The sequence below is a fragment of the Cupressus sempervirens genome, chromosome 10, assembly GCF_028749045.1.
Source record: "Cupressus sempervirens isolate cs-2001-9-10 chromosome 10, ASM2874904v1, whole genome shotgun sequence".
In the NCBI taxonomy this organism is placed as follows: Eukaryota; Viridiplantae; Streptophyta; class Pinopsida; order Cupressales; family Cupressaceae; genus Cupressus; species Cupressus sempervirens.
This window is the reverse complement of record NC_143127.1, coordinates 220,063,142-220,085,190: the sequence shown is the minus strand read 5'-3', so window position 1 is coordinate 220,085,190 and position 22,049 is coordinate 220,063,142.

Genomic DNA, 22,049 nt, shown 5'->3' with positions numbered 1-22,049 from the left:
AAAGGCCAGCCCTGTTAAAGGTTACAATACACACTATTAAATATGACCCTGATAAAGAATTCCAATCACCCTCTTAGGAGTGAGCCTTATTAGAGGACTTTATACCATTCACTTGGAATGTCACCTGGTTAAAGGATTTATAGATGATTGTTAGGTCAATCTTAATCCAAAGGATTTACCCTAGACTGATACAATTATTAGAGAGTAATAGTAAGGTTTGATCTGATAATAGTAAATTTTGATCTGATAACAACTTACAAATTCATTTGCAAATTACAGAGCTCTATTTCAGTCCTCCATTCTACTTGGCCTTCATACATTTTAGCTTTGATAGCTTGTTCACCCTTCAAGCATTCATACCCTTAAGCCTTCTTTCTTAACATGCTAATGCAACCTCTTCTCTTAGATTACTTGATGAAGAAAAAGCCTTGACTCCTTGTGTTTCTTAGGTTCTCACACATGACAAACATTGCTTCTTGACTAGCCATTCCTATAAATAGGAAAATAAGATCTTTTTTCTTTCATTCTCCATCATCTAAATTAGGGTTAGGATAGATTAGGTAGGATACAATGAATCTACCCCTCATTCCATATCTTTTCTAGAAACTTCTCCTTGAATCTTCCTTGAATTTGACTAAAAATGGTTTACCTTGAATTTTTTTTGACTAGCTCATCAATCTTATCTTCCACTTGGTTCACACAATCCAAGAAATCAAACTTGTCAGCTCAAATTCATTGAATTCACAATCTTTCAAATAATGCATCCACTTGAAATTATCTTTCTTTTGATGCTCGCCACATACTTCTTTGCTCAACATCCTCTTTAAAATCACTCAACATGAACTAAAGTTCACTGATGCTCGACATCAACTAAACTTTACTTAGCATCCACTATTATGCTCAACATAAACTAGAATAATTATTTACTCATCTCCAACTAATTTTTTTCTCAACTTGCACTGACTTTTCTTGGCACTTACTATCCACTCGGTTAATCTTTACAAACAAACTTTGTGTAACTTGTTCTTTTAAACTTGCTTACTATAACTGGCCTTTGTAATCTTAAGTAGATTATCAATACATCATGTTATTAGTATCTTAACTAATTCTTGTACTCCTTTAAATATCATAACTCAACCTTTCCTCTAGGTGTTATTGTTACATCTTTTGATCAAATCCTCTTCATCAATCAAATAAGTGATAGTACTTAAATCATACTTAAATCATATAAGTAGTTGTCATACTAGCAAATAATAGGTTTGACATTAGCGAAAAAAACAATGATTGAAGCATATACATTGATCATACTTATATTAATCTATTCTCGACAGTTTCTCTCTTTGGCATTGATGGAAAACCAAACTAATCAACCAAATTGACTAGGTTAAAATAATAAGACTAACAAAATACCAAAAGAAAATAATTATAATTCCTTGTATTGAAATCTCTTCCTCTAGTAGAAACTTCCATCTTCTGAATAGATTACAAAATTCTTCCTTATAATTCCCTCTAAATTTCTTCTTATATCTTTCTCTTCCCATATTTCCCTCTTACTATGTAGATTTTAGGATTTCTCCCTCTTTGTTGAGTCTCCAATCTCTTGTCTATCTCTTGATCAATAACTATCTCCCTCTTTCTTATATTTTCCTTGATCAATAACTATCTTCCTCTTTGAAAACAATGCGAAAGACTTGTCATCTTAATATGAAGATATAAGCTTCTTCTATTTCTTCAATTTCTTCCTTTTTCAAATTTCTTGTGATTGATTTGAAGTGTCAGTTCTTTGATTACTTTAGGCAGCTCCCAAGAAAGATCATCTACATCAATTTGTAACATAGGAAAATTAGCTTGTTTGATGCAGGAAACTCCTTTTGTTACTTGGATAGCCTTTGATAGAGGTATAACTCCTAGTTTACCTCTTAGATACTCATGAGCATATTTAGGTAATGCTTTTGTGAAGATATCAACAATTTTCTCTTTTTTATTTAAATAATTACATCCTCACCTCTATATCTTGAACTAATTCTCTCAAGTAATGATAATTGATTGTAATGTTCTTAGTCTTTGTGTGCATCACAAGATTCTTTGATATATTTATAGCATTTGTATTATCACAATAAAGTGTCATTGGTACTATGATATCTTCCTTTATACCTTTGAGTGTCTATTTGATCCATACAATGTTTATACAATTTACAACAGAAACAACATATTTAGCTTCAATAGTAGATTGTGAGGTGCAATTTTGTTTCTTGCTAGTCCATGTAACCAACCTCTTACCACATTTATGTCATCAGTGTTTCTAGCCCAGTCAACATTAATGTAGGCTCCTAATTAAAATTTCTCTTTTTTATTATTGTATAGACCATACTCTTCTATTCCTTTTAGATATCTCATTATTCTCTTTATAGTCATCAAATGATTCTCCCTAGGATTAACAAAGAATATTACAACTATGTATAATGCAATGTTGGGTTTGCTATGTACTACATATTGTAATTTCCCAATTATAAACCTATACAGTGTTTGATTCACCACATCTAAATCATCATTCTTTGACAATTTGTGTCCTATCACCATAGGTGTACTTACTATTTTGGAATCCTTCAATCTAAGTGTTTTTAATATTTCTTTGACATATTTTGACTATGTGATGTATGTACCATATTTCATCTGATATACTTACAAAACCATAAAGAATTTTATCTCTCCAAAAATAAACATCTCAAATTCTTGCTTCATTTCATTTGCAAAAGCTTTACATAAAGCATCTTGACCTTCAAATATTATATCATCAATAAAAATTTTAGATAATAAAATACCTTTTCCTTTTTTTGTCTTTATGTATAGATTATTGTTATCATCAGTCCTTTCATATCCAATGTTCACAAGATATTTATGAAGTTTCTCATACCATGTTCTTGGTGCTTGTTTCAAACCATATAGAGCTTTGTGTAATCTACATACCATGTTCTTATTGTTAACATCAACAAATTCTTCTAGTTGGTATATGTAAACTTCTTCCTCTAATATACCATTCAAAAATGCAGATTTAACATCCATTTTATAACCTTTGAAACTTTTACATGTAGAATAAGCAAGTAAAGTTCTTACTCCTAATCTACAACAAGGGAAAATGTCTCTCCATAGTCAATTCCTTATTCTTATGCATATCTTTTACAAACTAATCTTGCCTTGTTCCATGTGACTTCACCATTTTCATCTAGCTTGTTTTGAATACCCATTTGGTGCCAATCACATTTTTGTCTTCTAGTCTAATGTTTCATTTTTCTCTATTTGTTCAATCTCTTCTTCCATGGATTTGTTCTAGTCTATATCTTCTAATGCATCTCTTAATGATTTGGGTTCCTTCATGCTTAGTAAGAATGTATCACTTCTCAATCTATTTCTTGCCATTGGTCTTGCATCTTTATTTCCAATAATTTGTGCATCAGGATTATGTCTCTTGACATATATATACAATCTTGGTTTAGCTCTAGTTTCTTCATTTGGTCTTTCAACTTTAGAGTCATTTTGTACATCTTTGTTAGGTAACTTAGCATCTCTACTAATTTCAGAATCATAATGTGCTATATCTTTATTTTATAACTTGACATCTGAATGTAGCTTAGTTCCTAAATGCAACTTAGCATTCATAGTATGTGACTCAGTAGTTATTGAAACTTGATGTTGGTTTGTAACTTGATTTGTAGCATCTTCTTCAGTAGTAATACCTTCATACAGGTATACAAATGATTTGTATTCTTCTAATTCTTTCATAGGTTCAGCCTCATATATTTCTAAATATTCATCAAAATTCACATTTACACTATCCACAACTTTGTTAGTGTTAGTATTTAAATAATTATAAGATTTACTTCTTGTGGAGTAGCCTAGGAATATACCTTCTTCACTTTTTGCATCTATTTTACCATTCATGAAGTCTTTAAGAATGTAATATTTTCTTCCAAATACTTTAAAGTATTTTACATTGGGTGAGTATCCACACCATAGTTCAAAAGGTGTTGAATGAGTACCTTACTTGACATGTACACACTTCAAGGTATGGACAACTATACTTATAGTTTCTCTCTAATATTTCAAAGCAACATTTTTCTCCATCATGAGTGTTCTAGCATAGTCCATTATAGACCTATTCCTCCTTTTAGCAATTCCATTTTGTGGAAGTGTTCTAGGGGTAGATGTATGTTTTTTGATTTCTCTATCATTATAGAACATCTCAAACTCATTTGAGGTAAATTCTCCTCCTTTGTTAGATCTCAAACACTTCATACTTTTACATGTTTCCTTCTCAACTCTTGCTAAGTACAACTTAAACATTTGGAAAGTGTTAGATTTATATTTTAGAAACATAACTATCATCAACAAGAATCATAATATACTTATCTCCTTTGTAGCCTTGCACATCAATTGCTCCATACAAGTTAGTATAAACAATGTCTAGTATTTCTTTAGAGGTATGATCTTTGCTCTTAAAACTTGGCATTTTCATTTTTCCTGACTGACATTTTTTGCACATTATATTATTAGGCTTCTTGAACTTCGGAAAAGCTTTAGCCTTTTTCATATTACTGATAATAACTAGGTTGTCAAAATTAACATGACATAACCTCTTGTGCCATAACCATAGATCATCAAATTTGATACCTAGACAAGTAGCATCCTCTATGTCAAGATAGAATAGACTACTCCTACTCTAATCACCCTTTCCAATTAATCTTCCATTTGTATCATATATCTTAGAAATCTTTTTTTTTTAACTCAAACTTACATCCTAAATTATTCAGTTCTGACATGCTCAATAGATTATAGTTAAGTCATTCAACATAGTAAGCATTGTCACATAAAATCATATCTGTGAATTTGATAGAACCTTTTCCTTTTATCAAACATGGTCTATCATTTCCAAATATTACACTATTTCCATTATAACAATTCAAGGTAATGAATTTACTTTTGTCTCTAGTCATATGCTATGAACACCTACTATCAATGATCCATCTATCATTATTATTCACACAAGTCACAAGTGCAGTTGCCTCATCTTCATCAAATTTTTCCTTCATTTTAAAATACACCACTTCATTAGATTCATCTTTTGTTTCCTCTTCAACAATGTAGCATGAATTTTTACCTTTGTCTCTATAATCCTTGTTTTCCTCATCTCATCTATTTTTGTATTTGTCACTACCCTTTTAGTTGTTCTTCTCTAGATATCTAGTAGAAATATGACCAAATTCATTGCAATTGAAACAAATTATAGGTAACTTACCTTTGAACTTGCCTTTACTTTTGTGGAATCTTCTTTCTAGTAGTGCTTCAAGTTGTTCTACATTCTCCTCATCTGTATAACTATCATTGGACACATACTTTCCTTTTCTTTTTCTTTTTATTTTTCTTCTTCTCATTAGGTTCCTTCAGTTACACCTTAGCTTTGAAAGTAGATTCAATATACTCAAGTTTGTAATTATCAAAGTTAGATATCTCAAAAGCAGTGAGTCTACCTACTAGACCTTCAAGTGAGATATTATTCCCTAGTATACATCTTAGTTCTTGAATTGTAGAAACTCTAATAGAATATATAGGCTATATCACCTAGTTTAGTAGTGTAACATGAATACTAGCTATTAAGAAAAGCATCAACAATACTACATAAGCAAAAATTAAGATAGGATTGATTTGTTATCACCACAAATGGAGGCAAACCAAGAATGGTAAGCTCCAAATGGTATAACACAATGTTGCAATAGATTGGTCCCTGATTTAAGGTATGTGTGCTCACAAGTATAGCTCAAGCTTCAAATGGATGGATGGGGTGAGTTAGATGAGGTTGCAATAATGGAGTCATGGAGTGATTTTTCCATTATAATGGTATTTTGATAGTGTGTGTGCTCTCAAAATATCATTATAACTTTTCATGGAGGATGGATGATTTTAGTGAAGGAGGGAGGTTCAATTTATAGACCAAGGTTGGAGAAATGGAGGGCTAGAATTTCAAGATGATGAGATGGTGAGGGAGGGTCAGGATGCACTCAAAAGGGAGCACAAGGATTGTGCTAGTTTACCACCAATGGGGAGGTGACACTTGTCACAAGGAGAATGAGTGTGAGAGGATAGGATAAGGGTTGGTCAAAGGCTTGATGAGGGTGGTTGAGTATGTAAGATTCATGAGTGAGGATGTAAGAGCCATTAAGAGGAGTGTAAGAGATATTTGAGGATCATTTATGTTGGAGGGTGAGGGGAAGATATTTGTTGACTTTAGCTTGGGTTAGCAAGTCTTAACCCATGTTTATGATTGTGCACATGATTAGAAGAGGGTTAGGATTAGCTTAGAAGAGGGGTTAGGTGGTGAGTGATTTGGCTTTGATGGGATGGATTAGTTAGGTGGCTAAGTGAGTTTGATATGGGTAAATGGGTTGGATTAGGGGTTAGGATAGGGTTTAGGGAGGCTCTTAGGATTTTAGATATTTTATTAAATGATTTATTTAATAAAATGGGGAGTATGAAATTAAATTGAATAGATTTGATGATTTATTCAATTTAATAGGGGAAGAGGGATTTAATTGATAAATTGATTTTAGGTGATCATTTGATTTTATCAATTGGACTATAGTTAATTAAATTAATTAATTAACTAGGGGATGAAGATTAATTAATTAAATAGTAAATATTTAATCAATAATGTCCTAAGAGATGATTAAATATGATTACTTATTGATGTAATCAAATTTAGGTGTCTACATTTTGCCCCTCTTTGACATAGTGTTGAAACAACACTATTTCAAAGAAGTTTGAACATAAACGACACGAAGAAGACTTTTTAAAGCAACATAGTTGCCCCAATTTTGTGTAGAAGAGGAGAGAATGGACTGCATGATGCCCCCTCAAGAAGGTGGTGGGGAGAGAAGGTGAGGCTCAACAACTTCTTGAAAAGGACAAGAAACAAGGGTAAGCAGAAGGACTGAGAGTGGCTAAGAGAGGAGTTTGAGAAAGCACATACTCTCTCTAGGGGAGAATGATAAAAAGGAAAATGTTGTGCACAAGGATAAGCGAGGGGTTAAGGATAGGGGTTAAGGGAGAGGGGGGGAGGGTGATTGGCTATTGAAATTAAACCTAGGGAAGTGATTCAGAAGATGGTAAGGTTGGGGAGATTAGGATTCTAGGATTAGGATTGGGGATGAAAAAGGTTATAATTGATGCAAGAGCTATGATTAATATTGATGCAGGAGCTATGATTATTATTGATGCAGGAGCTACGAGTATGATTGATGTAGGAGCTATGATTATGATTGATGTAGGAGATATGATGATGATGTAATGCAAGAGCTATGCTTATGATTGATGCAAGATCTATGATTATGATTGATGCAAGATTAGATATGATGGGATTGAGAGATTGGTTGGATCATGATGGCAGGATTCATTAGATGGGATGCTTGGATAGGATATGATTCTTGGATAGGGTGGGATTCTTGGGTGAGATGGGAAGCTTGGATAGAATGGGTTGCACTAATAGGATGAGATGTTTGGATAGGACATGAGGCTTTGATAGGATGGAAGTGTGAAGTAATCCATTTAAGCTTGAGAGTGGGGGTGCTCCAAAGGGAAACACCACCATGTAATTGAGCATTTATTTTGATATATGAATATTGAGTATATGCCAAGGTTACCAAGAACATCAAGGCCTTTGTACCAATATTACATAGGAATGACATGAAACAAACAAGCAAGGATTTCCCCAACATCACACATGAATCCTGGAAGAATCGGAGTGGAAATGATACTGAGTAACCCACAAGAAAAGGATATTTCCTAAGTGCACCATGCAATCATAGGTGATCACATGTTTGGACTATGCAAGGGTCATATTGAACTGACTCAAAATAAAAGACAAAAGACATGATCAAGACCTTGCTCTTAGGTTACCCCATTCATAGCACACCATGATTGAAATGATTGTGGTGACCTTGAGGAGGGAACAAACCAAATCACTTGGAAGAGATACTTTAAGAACCAAGTTGGAAATTTGGAAAATAAAATAAATCGAAGGAAAATGTAAATCTATAAAAAATTTAACCTTTTACCAAAGAGATCGATAGGACTAGATATTGACAAACCAAGATTAGACAAGAGGAAGGAAGCATCCTGCAAGGATCTATCAATAATATCGAGGACTAGGATGAGCTGGGCATGTAGAACACTTTAGGAAAACATTTTGATGACAAGTGATCTCGTATGAGGATTTGTTAAAGCACCTAACCAAGAGAATTACAAGTTGTGATCAAACAGGAACTGACACGAAGAGATGAGAGGTATACAATGGGACCAAGCTAAGAACTAATGCACAAGGAATATAAAGCTGACAAACCAAAGTATGTACAAGGGATTACCATACAAAAGCTCAGCAGATAAGATAGTGACAAGAAAGATAAAGATGAAGAGATAGTGGATAAAAGGTTTGGAATGAGAAGATAGTGGATGAAAAGCTTGAGATGGGGAGGTAGAGAAAAAGCATGGGATAAGGAGATAAAGGGGATGAAAATCTCAAGAGGATAAGATGGTTTGTGAAAAGCTTAAGATAGTGGGAGTAAGAAGCCCAGGATGAGGAGATAGCAGATGAAAAGCTTAGGATGAGAGGATAGCGAATGGAAGCTCAGGATGAGGAATAGTTGAGGGCTAGATACCAATGAAAAGGGATGTACCAAGTGATGGAGAGATGGAGGTAATGTTGGGAGATGCAAGGATAGATGAAAAAGGGAACAGTGGATAGAGGAATGGAAAAAGATAAGGATTGATGGAAAGATGGACACGACATAGTCTCCAAGGAATAGAGTGCCCCTAGTTATAATATGCTATTCAAAAGGATTTTGTATGAGGGATGCGATAGGATTGAATATTGGTCAACAAGAGGATGAGGGAGATAGATGGAAGCTAGGATGTGAAAGGTTAATGAGGTAGAGGATAAGGAGGATGGCTGGATGAGGCCAATGGAGCGATTGGATGGATGAAAGAATGGGTAGATAAAGGATAGGTGGATACAAACTTTGATTGGAAATGGATGTCAAAAGGATGACCAAAAGCATGTATCTAGTGGTGGACTTTATTTCTATCAAGATCCAAAGGAGGATGGTGGGTGAAATGGATAGGATGTGGTTGATATAGTGGGATGAGATGGGTATGATGGGTGATGGAACGTGCCCCCAAGTGTATAGAGCATTTGGATGGAGGGATTATGCATGATGCTTGTTTGCCAAGTTTTCACCATGGTACTTGTCCAAGGTGCCTAAATTGCCAAGTTTTCACCATTGGACAATTTTTTTGTTTCTTTTGTTGACTTTTTTGATGCATTTTTACTCATAGATGTTGGTAGGATGGATGGAAAAGGATTGGATTGAATAAGTGGAATGGTGGGTGGGAGTTTGGAAGATAATGGATGGGAGGACATAAGGCTTGTGGGTAAATGGATGAGGAATTTGGAAAGATCATCACTAGCACACACCTTGAGAGGTGACGAAGTAGTGGGAAAGATGGTATTGAATGAGGTGAAGGAGAAAATGGAGAAAGACAAATATAAGGACTACAAGTAAAGTTGGAAGATGGAGGATGGGAAATTTAGGATAAGAAGCATATGAACTAAGAGTGGATTGGGGGGATGAAGGATGAATATAGGGGGATTTGGATAAAGGATGAATGGATCAAGCTTTGTGAGTAGCAGGAATGGATGCCAATTGATATTTTTCATTGAGATGCAATTCTTTTATGAGCATCTTAGGTATCCACATGATTTTTGACTTTTGCAGCTTGAGCCTTTGTCACCTCTTAATTTTTCTTTGATTTGAATCAAATGTTTTTCTTCTTGAACATGTATTTTAGAAGGGACATGTCAAGATTTGGATTTGTGTGGATTTTTGGATTTATGCTTTTGTATTTTGGTATCCAATATGCTTCTATTAGCCATGGGATGGGAATAAGAGCATGGAGGAGATGGAGGGATAATGGATGGAGTGATAGGGTTTAAAGGTTGGAAGGGATTCAAGGGTGAGTGCCTTTGATGATCTAGCTAGTGGATTTTAGGGGATGGAAGGATAGATTGGAACATAGGATATGGATGGATATAATTGCCCAAAATGGATGGAGGGAATGAAGGATATGGGCCCAAAATAGATGGAAATGGGGAAGGTGTAGGTCCCAAAATAGATGGGGAGGATAAAGGATTCATATTAGGTATGTAAGGACCCAAAATGGATGGAAAGGGTGAGGGATTTCGATGAGGGGTATATGGACCCAAAATGGAGGGTTGAAAAGAAGTAGGATAAGGGCCTAGAGTAGATGTAGGATAAGATGGATGGGAACTTTGGGGTGGAGATGGAAGGACTTATGACCATGTAGGAATAGCAGGGATACCAACATCTAGAGATACATTTTTATTTCTTTCTTCAATATGATGTTCATTATTTGGAACACAAGATGTGAGTCCATTATTAGATAAAGGATTCGAAGCTTCATATATGATATTTAGTTCTTCTTCGATGGATCTATCATCATGGATTATGGGAGATGTTTTATCATGGAGTAGAGGGGATGAAAGGACATGATCTTGATTTGGATGGTTTGATAGAAATGGATCTTGAGATGGAGCAGGTGTGATGGTGGGATTCAGATATGGAGGTGATGGTAAAAGTGGATCATGTAGGGGAATAAGTGGGATGGTGGGATGTTCTATTATGTTAGGGGATATTTCAACATGCTTTTGACAAGATCTTGACAGGAATGGGTTGGAGTGGATGGTATGATAGGAGAAGTATGGATGGTCTTTTTAAGTGAGGTAGATGGATGGATAGACATTTCTTCAATGGAGATGAGCTGATGGGGGAGAGACTCATTAGGTTCATTGTATGGGATTTGGGTTAGGCTAGGAGGAGGAGATGTGGATGGGATTTGGAGGGATTCAATGGATGGGAGGTAGAAGATGGAAGGGGTTTGATAAGTGGGGTGGATATGATAGGGATGGTAGTTATAGGATGATGTAAGAGGAGTGATGGGGGTGTGAGAGGGAGTTTCTTTGGGTTTCCTTGTAAAATTGCTTGGAGACAAGTGTGTTGGACTAGGAGGGGTAAGGGGATTGGGGTGATGCATTGTAGAGCTAGGATTGGTTGGAGGATTTGGAAGAGATTGGGATGGTGGATTTTGACTAGGGATGTAGCTACTAGAATTATTCTAGATTGGTGGAGGTTGGGAGATGAAGGTAGAGGAATATGGAGATATGACTAATGTATAAGAGGAATATGTGGGCACAATATAGGAAGGAGGTAAGGATGAGGATAATAATGGATTTCCCTTGTCAAAGGCATGGTAAGGAGTACTAGTGGGTATGTTTGGAGGAGGGATGGAGTAGTTGGGAGGAATATTTGGATTTTGGGGGATGTTTGGAGGAATATCTCTAAGGCTTTCAATATACCCGTCATAGTCGACAAGATCATCATCATCATTGGAATAGGATGAGGTGGGAGAAAATGTGGGATGACAAAACTCAGCATAATAGGATTGTGACATGATGTGTTGAGGATGAAGGATGAATATGAAAATGTAGATTAGGATAAGTTGGGAAGCTCAGATTTGGATTTGGATGATGAATTGGGTAGGGATGGGATGTTGCATAGTTAAGACACTAGAGAGAAAAAGTAAGATTTTATGGAAGACCTCAAGAATGATGATACTAGAGGAAATCTTGGAAGCTTGGATGAATCTTGGATGAGGTAGTGACTATTCTAAGTATGCCTTTCATTTGGGTTGAATGATGGACCAATGGTTGGGTTATTGTGAATGGACTTGCTAACAACCGTTTCAAAGGATAGACAAGTGATCTCTTTAGAAAATTGATTTGATTTTTTCTAAAACATGTGGAGGATGTTGAACATGCAAGCACGTCAAACACATCGATAGCCCTATAAGATATTTGCTAGGATATACAAGATTAGCTAGGGGTGTCCTTGATATATGCAAGGTACGTGAGGCCCAAATCTACAGATGAGAGAAAATAATGCCACTTAGCTGGGAGGAGACAGTAACCCAAATCTCCACCTTCACTTCCCAAAGGTATAAAGTTCTTTGGAGCTTAGCTAAGAGTGACAAGATTATGCTTCCAAGAGAGGTGTCTTTCGATTCACCTCCTGATATTTATACTTCACCAGAATGCTGGAGTTGAGGTCATCCCAAGGGGTGAAGAAATCCCGAAGAAGGCCCCCTAAAAAGTGTAAAACAAGATAGGTGTTCATTCTAATTGATGATTTAGATTTTATAAGCTATTATTGAAGACACTTGTGATTATGTCATACAATGTTCATTCCAACTTGACAACGTCATTAGCATAATGGAAATTGAGAGTTCTTCAACAAAAGAAATGCAAGTGTCATTGAAATGTTTCAAAATCATGCAATGCTCATTTATTGTTAGGCATTCAAGATTGTGTTTAAGTGTTTTATACCCAAAATTGAAGTGTGAGGTATTGCAATGATTATTTGATCCTTGGCATTCAAGATTGTGTTTGTTTTTTTAAGCATGTGTTCCAATAAAAAGTTGATTTTAATCCATGGCATTTGAGATTGATTTAAGCAACATTCATTCAATGAAAGATATGTTTAAACATGCAAGTTTATTCTAAGAAAAACCTACAAAAAACATGATTAGGTTTGTAAGATGCTCCAACCTGCAATGCTACAAAAAAATTCATTTTATTAGTCACCCAAAAATCCCAAAATCAAAGCTTAACTATGGGGAAATTTTTTTAAACTTTTTTTGTTAATTTTCAAAGGTGTAAAAATGATCGGAATTACCCTTATCCTACATAACCACCGGGCATGCCAAAATGGATCAACTAGTTTAGTAGTGTAACATGAATACTAGCTATTAAGGAAAGCATCAACAATACTAAATAAGCAAACACTTAAGATAGGACTGATTTGTTATCACCACAAATGGAGGCAAACCAAGAATGGTAAACTCCAAATGATATAACACAATGATGCAATAGATTTTTCCTCAATTTAAGGTATGTGTGCTCACAAGTATAGCTCAAGCTTCAAATGGATGGATAGGGTGAGTGATATAAGGTTGCAACAATGGAGTCATGGAGTGATTTTTCCATTATAATAGTATTTTGGTAGTGTGTGTGCTCTCAAAATATCATTATAACTTTGCATGGAGGATGGATGATTTTAGTGAAGGAGGGAGGTTAAATTTATAGGCCAAGGGTTGAAGAAATGGAGGGCCAAGATGTCAAGATGATGATATGGTGATGGAGGGTCAGGATGCACTCAAAAGGGAGCACAAGGATTGTGCTAGTTTAGCACCAATGGGGAGGTGATACTTGTCACAAGAAGGATGAGTGTGAGAGGATAGGATAAGGGTTGGTCAAAGGCTTGATGAGGGTGGTTGAGTATGTAAGAGTCATGAGTGAGGATGTAACAACCATTAAGAGGAGTGTAAGAGATATTTGAGGGTCATTTATGTTGGAGGGTGAGGGGAAGATATTTTTTGACTTTAGCTTGGGTTAGCAAGTCTTAACCCATGTTTATGATTGTGCACATGATTAGAAGAGGGTTAGGATTAGCTTAGAAGGGAGGTTAGGTGGTTTGTGGTTTGGCTTTGATGGGATGGGTTAGTTAGGTGGCTAAGTGAGTTTAATATGGGTGAGTGGGTTGGATTAGGGTTTAGGATAGGGTTTAGGGAGGCTCTTTGGATTTTAGATATTTTATTAAATAATTTATTTAATAAAATGGGGAGTATGGAATTAAATTGAATAGATTTGATGATTTATTCAATTTAATAGGGGAAGAGGGATTTAATTGATAAATTGATTTTGGGTGATCATTTGATTTTATCAATTGGACTATAGTTAATTAAATTAATTAATTAACTAGAGGATGACAGTTACTTAATTAAATAGTAAATATTTAATCAATAATGTCCTAGGAGATGACTAAATATGATTACTTATTGATGTAATCAGATTTAGATGTCTACATAGGCAACTATATTCTTAAAACTTTTCTTAGCACAATATCATCATCTATGTTACTAGTAGCTCATCTTGCTGCATTAACAACTTCTTTTATCCTTACAACATATTGAGAAACATTTTTCACCTTCTTCCATTCTCATATCATCAAACTTACCTTTGAGACATTTAGCTTTGGCTCTTAGAACATTAGCTTCTCCTCGATAGATAGTGGATAAGACATCCTACATTTTCTTTGCACTATCAAGACCTTTGATATCATCAAATTTGGCATAGCTTAGGGCAAAGGCAATCTCAAGCATTGCTTAGATATGTTCTTTCTTTTTTCACATATTCTTGGTAGTTGAAACTCCAATAGGATCAACATGCTTAGTCATAATGGTATATTGTGCATGATCTCTAAGTCCTCCAAGGCGTAACTTCATCAAAATTTTCCATGTAGGAAAGTTATCTCTATTAAGCTTGGGTACTTCTCTTTTTGAAATCTTGATCTTTGTGCTTCTAGTACCTTCAAACTAGTCCTCTTAAGTAGATGGCTCTAATAATATTTGTTGGAATACTTTTGAATAACTAAGAGGGGGGTGAATCAATTATTCAAAGTTTAGCTATATAAATAAAAATTTTTACAGCTTAGTGAACCCATAAAACATTTATCATTATTCATGCATTAATAAGACTACGCAATCACTTAAATCCTTTAGGTTACTATCAAATCTAGTTGCAGAAGTGTAAACATGAAACATAACAGATCCAACAACACATTTGACACAATGATTTTTTGGAAACCCAATTTATGAAAAACCACTAGTAACATGCTACTCTTTTTCAATCTTCTAAAGTGATGCCCTGTGAAAGGCCAACTCTATTAAAGGATTTCAATCACCTTGTTAGGAGTGAGCCTTGTTAGGGGACTTTAGACCATTCACTTGGAATGTCACCCAGTTAAAGGATTTACAAATGACTATTAGGTCAACCTTAATCCAAAGGATTTACCCTAGACTAATACAATTACTATAGAGTAACAATAAGGCTTGATCTAATAAAAACTTACAACTTCATTTATAGATTATAGATATCTATTTTAGTCATCCATTCTACTTGGCCTTCATACATTTTAGCTTTGATAGCTTGTTCATCCTTCAAGCATTCATACCCTTAAGCCTTCTTACTTAACATGCCAATGTAGACTCTTCTCTTAGGTCTCTTGATGAAGCAAAACCCTTGACCCATTTTCTTCCTTAGGTTATCACACATGAAAACCATTGCTTCTTGACTAGCCATTCCTATAAATAGGAAATTAAGATCTTTTTCCATTCATTCTCCATCATCCAATTTAGGGTTAGTGAGGATTAGGTAGGATACAATGAATCTACCCCTAATTCCATATCTCTTGTAGAAAATTTTCCTTGAATCCTCTTTAAAATTTCCTAAAAATGGTTTACCTTGAATTTTGTGCCACCATCTCATCAATCTTATCTTTCACCTATTTCACACAATCCAAAAATACAAACTTGTCAACTCGGATTCATCAAATTCATGATCTTTCAAGTAATGCAACCACTTAGCATTATCTTTCTTCTGATGCCTGACACATATTGCATTTCTTGGCATCCTCTATAAAATCACTTGACATGAACTAAAGTTTACTAGTGCTCTACATCAACTAAACTTTTCTCAACATTCACTATTCTACTTAGCATACACTAGAATAAACATTTACTCAACTCCAACTTATTTTCTACTCAGCCTGTACTAACTTTTCTTGACACCTACTATCCACTTGGTTAAGCTTTCTAAATAAACTTTGTGTAACTTTTTATTCTAAACTTTCTTAGTGTAACAAATCTTTGTAATCTTAAGTAGATTATTAATAAATCATGTTATCACTATCTTAATTGATTCTTGTACTCCTTTTCATATCATAACTCAACCTTTTCTCTAGGTGTGATTGTTACATCTTTTGATCAAATCCTCTCTATTAATCAAATAAGTTATACTACTTAAATAATTTAAGTAGTTGTCTTACTAAAAAATAGTAGGTTTGGAATTAGTGACAAAGAAATGATTGAAGCATATACATTGATCATACTCATATCAATATGTTCTCAACAATCTCCTTCTTCAACAATCTCCTTCAATCTATTCTCAACAATTCCTTTCCATATAAAAAGAACTTAATAATCACCAATACCTTATGCCTCTTCTAAATTCATAGAGGTTATTTTCATTATTTAACATAAATTTCAACTAATTACTAGTTGGTTTGATTGGTTACAAGGTTAATTTCAACATTTTTCAAAAAATTGCTAAAATTGCCAAAAACTTTTATTGCAAAATGCAATTTTTGCACTAACTCTTCCTAGAACATAATCAAGTGGTTTTTGGTAACACATAGGACCTATATAAGGTGTAATGACTCTCAAAACACTTCTTGAGTCAAATTATTGAGAAAAACAACAAAAAAGTAAAAATCCTTAAGACTAAGCGAACTTGGGTTTATAGGTGACCTCAAGTTCCTTGACCTTACAAACAAGGATTAGCTTATTACCATAAAAAATAACATGTTCAAAATGAGTTGTATGATCCTCCCTTTACCATCCACCAAAATTCTCCATCATTGGATGAGGTGACATATCTAGTTGTCACCTAGGTGCCCTACACCACAAGTTTTAGCATCACCCGAGATGGGGTCACAAAATCAAAATGGAATTAAATCTCAAAAAAGTCAGATAGGTTATTGTCCATACCTCACACAAGCTTCAATATAAACCCTATAAAAGATCCCTTCCCTATGGCATTTAATAACTCTTAGGGTCAATTTGTTTTGGCATTGTTGAGAAGTTTTGAGTAGTCAACAGGATGGGATGAGATTGGAAATAGGGTTTTCCTAGCTACCTAGAGCTAATGAAATAGATAGTTTCATCCCATGAAAAATGGTTGGTGGGATTCACTAGCTGGCAACTTTGTACTAACCAACACTACAAGTTTCAACATCACCTAATATGGGGCCACAAGATAAAAATGAAATTTGATATCTAAAAAGAGAAAGAATATTGTAGGTGTCAGAAACATGATCCTATAAAACCCAAAATTGCATCCATACCTTGCATGAGCTCTGAGATATGCCTTGTCAAATATTGCTACCCTATGGAATTTAGTGACTCTTAGGGTCAATTTGGTTTGGCATGCCCAAGAATTTTTGATTCATTGACGAGATGAGATGAGCTTGGAAATAGGGTTACCTAACCATAAGGAGCTAATAGAATAGACAATTTAATCCAATGATGAACAGTTGGAGAGACTCACTAGTTGGTGACTTTGTATTGGCGAACACTACAAGTTTCAACATCACCTAAGATGGGGTTGAAAAATAAATAAAAATTGATCTCCAAAAAGTGAGAGAAGATATTGTAGGTTTCCAAAACATGGTATTATAGCACCCAAAATTGCATCAATACCTTGCATGAGCTCTGAGATATGCCCCATCAAAGATCATTGCCTTATTGCATTTTGTGAATCTTAGGGTAAATTCAATTTTTCATGTCTAAGAATGTTTAAGTGTTCAATGGGATGGGATGAGCTTGGAAGTATGGTTTACCCAGCCAGTCAAACCTAATGGAATAGATAGTTTGATCCCAGGATGAATGGTTGGAGAGATTCACTAGTTGGGGACTTTGTACTGGCCAACACTACAAGTTTCAGCATCAACAAAGATGGGGCTACAAAATTAAAATAGAATCTTATCTCCAAAAAGAGAGGTTATTTTAGGATTTGGCAACATGGTCATGTAGCACCTAGAATTATATCCATACCTTGCACGAGCTCTAAGATATGCCCCATCAAAGATCACTTACCTATGGCATTTAGCAACTCTTTGGGTCAATTTGGTTTGGTGTGCTCAAGAATGTTCAAGCACTCAATAGGATAGGATGAGTTTGGTATTAGTGTTTACTTGGCTACTCAGAGCTAAAATAATAGATAGTTTGATCCCCCGATTAATGGTTGGAGAGATTTACCAATTGGCAACTTTGTACTTGCCAACACTACAAGTTTTAGCATCACTTGAGATGGGGCCATGAAATAAAAATGAAATTTGATCTCTAGAAAGAAAGAGAGGTTATTGTAGGTATTAGCAACATGGTCCTAGAGTACATATAATTACATCCATACCTAACAGGAAATCTAAGATATGCCCCATAAAAGATCATTGCCATATGTCTTTTAATGACTCTTACCATTAATTTGGTTTGGTGTTCCTGAGAATGTTTGAGCTCTTAATGGTATAAGGCAAGCTTACAGCTAGGGTTTACGTAACCACCCAAAACTAATAGAATAGATAGTTTAATCCCACAATGAATGGTGGGAGAGATTCACCAATTGGTGTCTTTGTAATAACCAACACTACAAGTTTCAACATCACCTAAGATGGGGCCACAAAATCAAAATAGAATTAGATCTTCAAAAATAGAGATAGGTTATTGTAGGTGTTAGCAACATAGTCTTGTAGCACCCAAAATTTCATCCATACCTTACATGAGCTCTGAGATATGCCTCATCAAAGATTGATGCCCTATGGCATTTAATGACTCTTAAGATCAATTTGGTTTGGCATGCCCAAGAATGTTTGAGATTTCAATCGGGTGGGATTAGATTGGAAATAGGGTTTACTTGACTACTCAAAGCTAATAGAATAGACAATTTTATCCCATGATGAACAATTAGAGAGATTCACTAGTTGACAACTTTGTATTCACCAACACTACAAGTTTCAACATCATCCAAGATGGGGCTAAAAAAAATCAAAATGGAATCCAATCTTTAAAAAGAGAGAGAGGTTATTGTAGGTGTAGGCAATACAATCCTAAATCACCTAAAATTTCATCCATACCTTGTACGATCTCCAATATATACCCCACCAAAAATTGTTGCCCTATGGAATTTATTGACTCTTAGGGTCAATTCAATTTGACATGCCAAAGAATGTTTGATCATTTAATGAGATGGGACAAACTTGGAACTAGGGTTTACCCATCTACCTAAAGCTAAAAGAACATATAGTTCAATCCCATGACAAATGGTTGGAGAGATTCACTAGTTGGCAACTTTTTATAGGCCAACCTTACAAGATTTAGTATCACCCAAGATGGGGCTGCAAAATCAAAATTAAATCTCATCTCCAAAAAATGAGAGAGGTTATTATAGGTGTCAACAACATAGTCTTGTAACACCCAAAATTTCATGCATACCTTACACTAGGTCCAAGATATGCCCCACCAAAAATTACTGCCCTATGGCATTTAATGACTCTTACGGTCAATTTGGTTTGACATCCCTAAGAATGTTCAAGCACTCAATGGGATGGGATGATCTTGGAACTAGGGTTTACCTAGCCACTTGGAACTAACAAAATAGATAGTTCTAACCCATGAACAATAGTTGGAGAGACTAACCAGTTGGCAACTTTGTACTAGCCAACACTACAAGTTTTAGCATCACTCAAGATGGGGCTGCAAAATTAAAATGGAATCTGATATCCAAAAAGAGTGATAGGTTATTGAAGGTGTTGGCAACATGGTCTTGTAGCACCTATGATTGCATCCATACATTGCATGAGCTTTGAGATATGACCCATAAAAGATTATTTTCCTATGGCATTTAATGATTGTTAGGGTCAATTTGGTTTGGCATGCCCTAGAATTTTTGAGTGTTCAATGGGATAGGAAGAGATTGGAAATATGGTTTACCCAGCCACTTGAAGCTAATAGAATAGATAGTTTGATCCCACATAAAATGGTTGGAGGGATTTACCAGTTGGCAACTTTGTACTGACTAATACTACAAGTTTCAGCATCACCCAGGATGGGACTGAAAAATCAAATTAGAATCCAATCTCCAAAAAATGAGAGAGGTTATTGTAGGTGACGACAATATGATCCTATAGCACCTAGAATTGAATCCATACCTCACATGAGCTTTGAGATATTCCCCATCAAAGATCAATGCCCTATGGGATTTAATGACTCTTAGGGTCAATTTGGTTTGGCATGCCTGAGAATGTTTGAGTGCTCAACAAGATAGGATGGGCTTAGAACTAGTATTGACCCAGCCACCCAAAGCTAATGGAATAGATAGATCTATCCCATGATGAATGGTTGGAGAGATTCACTAGTTGGCATCTTTGTACTAGCCAACACTACAAGGTTTGGCATCACTTGAGATGGGGCCACAAAATTAAAATGGAATCCAATCTCTAAAAAGAGAGATAGGTTATTGGATGTGTTGACAATATGATCTTGTAGCACCTAGAATTGCATCCATACCTCACATGAGCTCTGAGATATGTTGTGTCAAAGATCATTTTCCTATGGCATTTAGTGAATTTTAGGGTCAATTTGATTTGGCAAGCCCAAGCATTTTTGAGCACTCAATGGGATGGGATGAGCTTGCAACTAAGGTTTACTCGACCACTTAGAGCTAATGGAATAGATAGTTTGATCCCATGATGAATGGTTGGAGAGATTCGCTAGTTGGAAAATTTGTACTGGCCAACACTACAAGTTTTAGCATCAACCAAGATGGGGCCACAAAATCAAAATGGAATCCAATATCCAAAAAAAATAGAGAGTTTATTGTAGGTGTCAGCAATATGATCCTATAGCACCCAAAATTTCATCCATACCTCATACGAGCTCTGAGATATGCCCCATCAAAGATCACAAATCTTCTATGTTGTTGTAATGGAGATAATTTGCAATATCATTTTGCTAATTCTAATTTGGTCAATAATACTGTATACATATGTAAGAATAATCTAGTTCATATATATATTTGGTTCTTAATTGTTACACTATTATGAATGACTTATTACCTTTGGTTTGGAAAAATATTTGTTGTATACAATGCTCAATATTCATAATTCTTTATATTTTTTATTGGTTAACATTAATGTATGCATATATATCCTTCAATGATGCACCTTTTCTTTATTGGATGCACTTACTTCAAATTTTGAAAATGATTGTTTATTACCTACTAGAAGATTGTGTCTCTTCGGCATCTCCTAAAGAGCAATGTCTCTTCCATGCATCTCTCTCTCTCTCTCTCTCTCTCTCTCTCTCTCTCTCTCTCTCTCTCTCTCTCTCTCTCTCTCTCTCTCTCATGGTCTAACTCATGAACCTTCGAAAGAGTCTTATTATGTTGTTTTCTACCATATTTTATCAAGTGGACATTTGAAGTGACAACAAGGTTTGAGTAATGAAGAATCTTCCTCTTTGATTGCTAATCCTTGAAGAACCACAAGTTAGGGTTCTTCATAGAATATTATCTAAGCCATGTGCTAGTTATAACCACCAGACTGATATAGTACTCTAAACCTTTACCATCTATAAATGAGTGATTGAATTTCTTTTGGCTTGGAAATAATGACACAAATAATAATATGTCCCTTCTTCATTGTCTTTAGGTGTAATAATAGTAAAAACATGGCCTGTAGTGATAAATGTAAAAAATGTGGTCACTAATTCAACAAATACTTAGGTAAAATTTATAAAGTTACATATTGAATTTACAAAGATATATAAATTACCAGGTTGCACTAGATCAGACAAGTAGTCAAAGTCAATGGATGAATCCATGTCTACCATTTCCAGTACTTGTGGGGGAGGATAGGAGTTAGTTGGGTCCAAAACTCTATATCCCAATTGTCCACCCATTTAATCAACTCAGACTCATTCCAATTTTCCACTACACATGATGGACAATAGCATGTCATTCTACGTGTGTAGATACTCCATGAACTTGCATTAGAGCTTTTAAAATAGTGCAACTCACTTGATCCTATTAATGTGCAACAATCCTCATATGGTGCAATGTTAGTATTATCTATCAACCAAAGAAATCTATGAACCATAGACTCACCTTCATTACCTAGACCCATTATAGTGTTACACCACTAGACAATGAATTTTGTATTTGTCAATTTTGCTCCATATTTTTACTTTAGTGCTTCAAG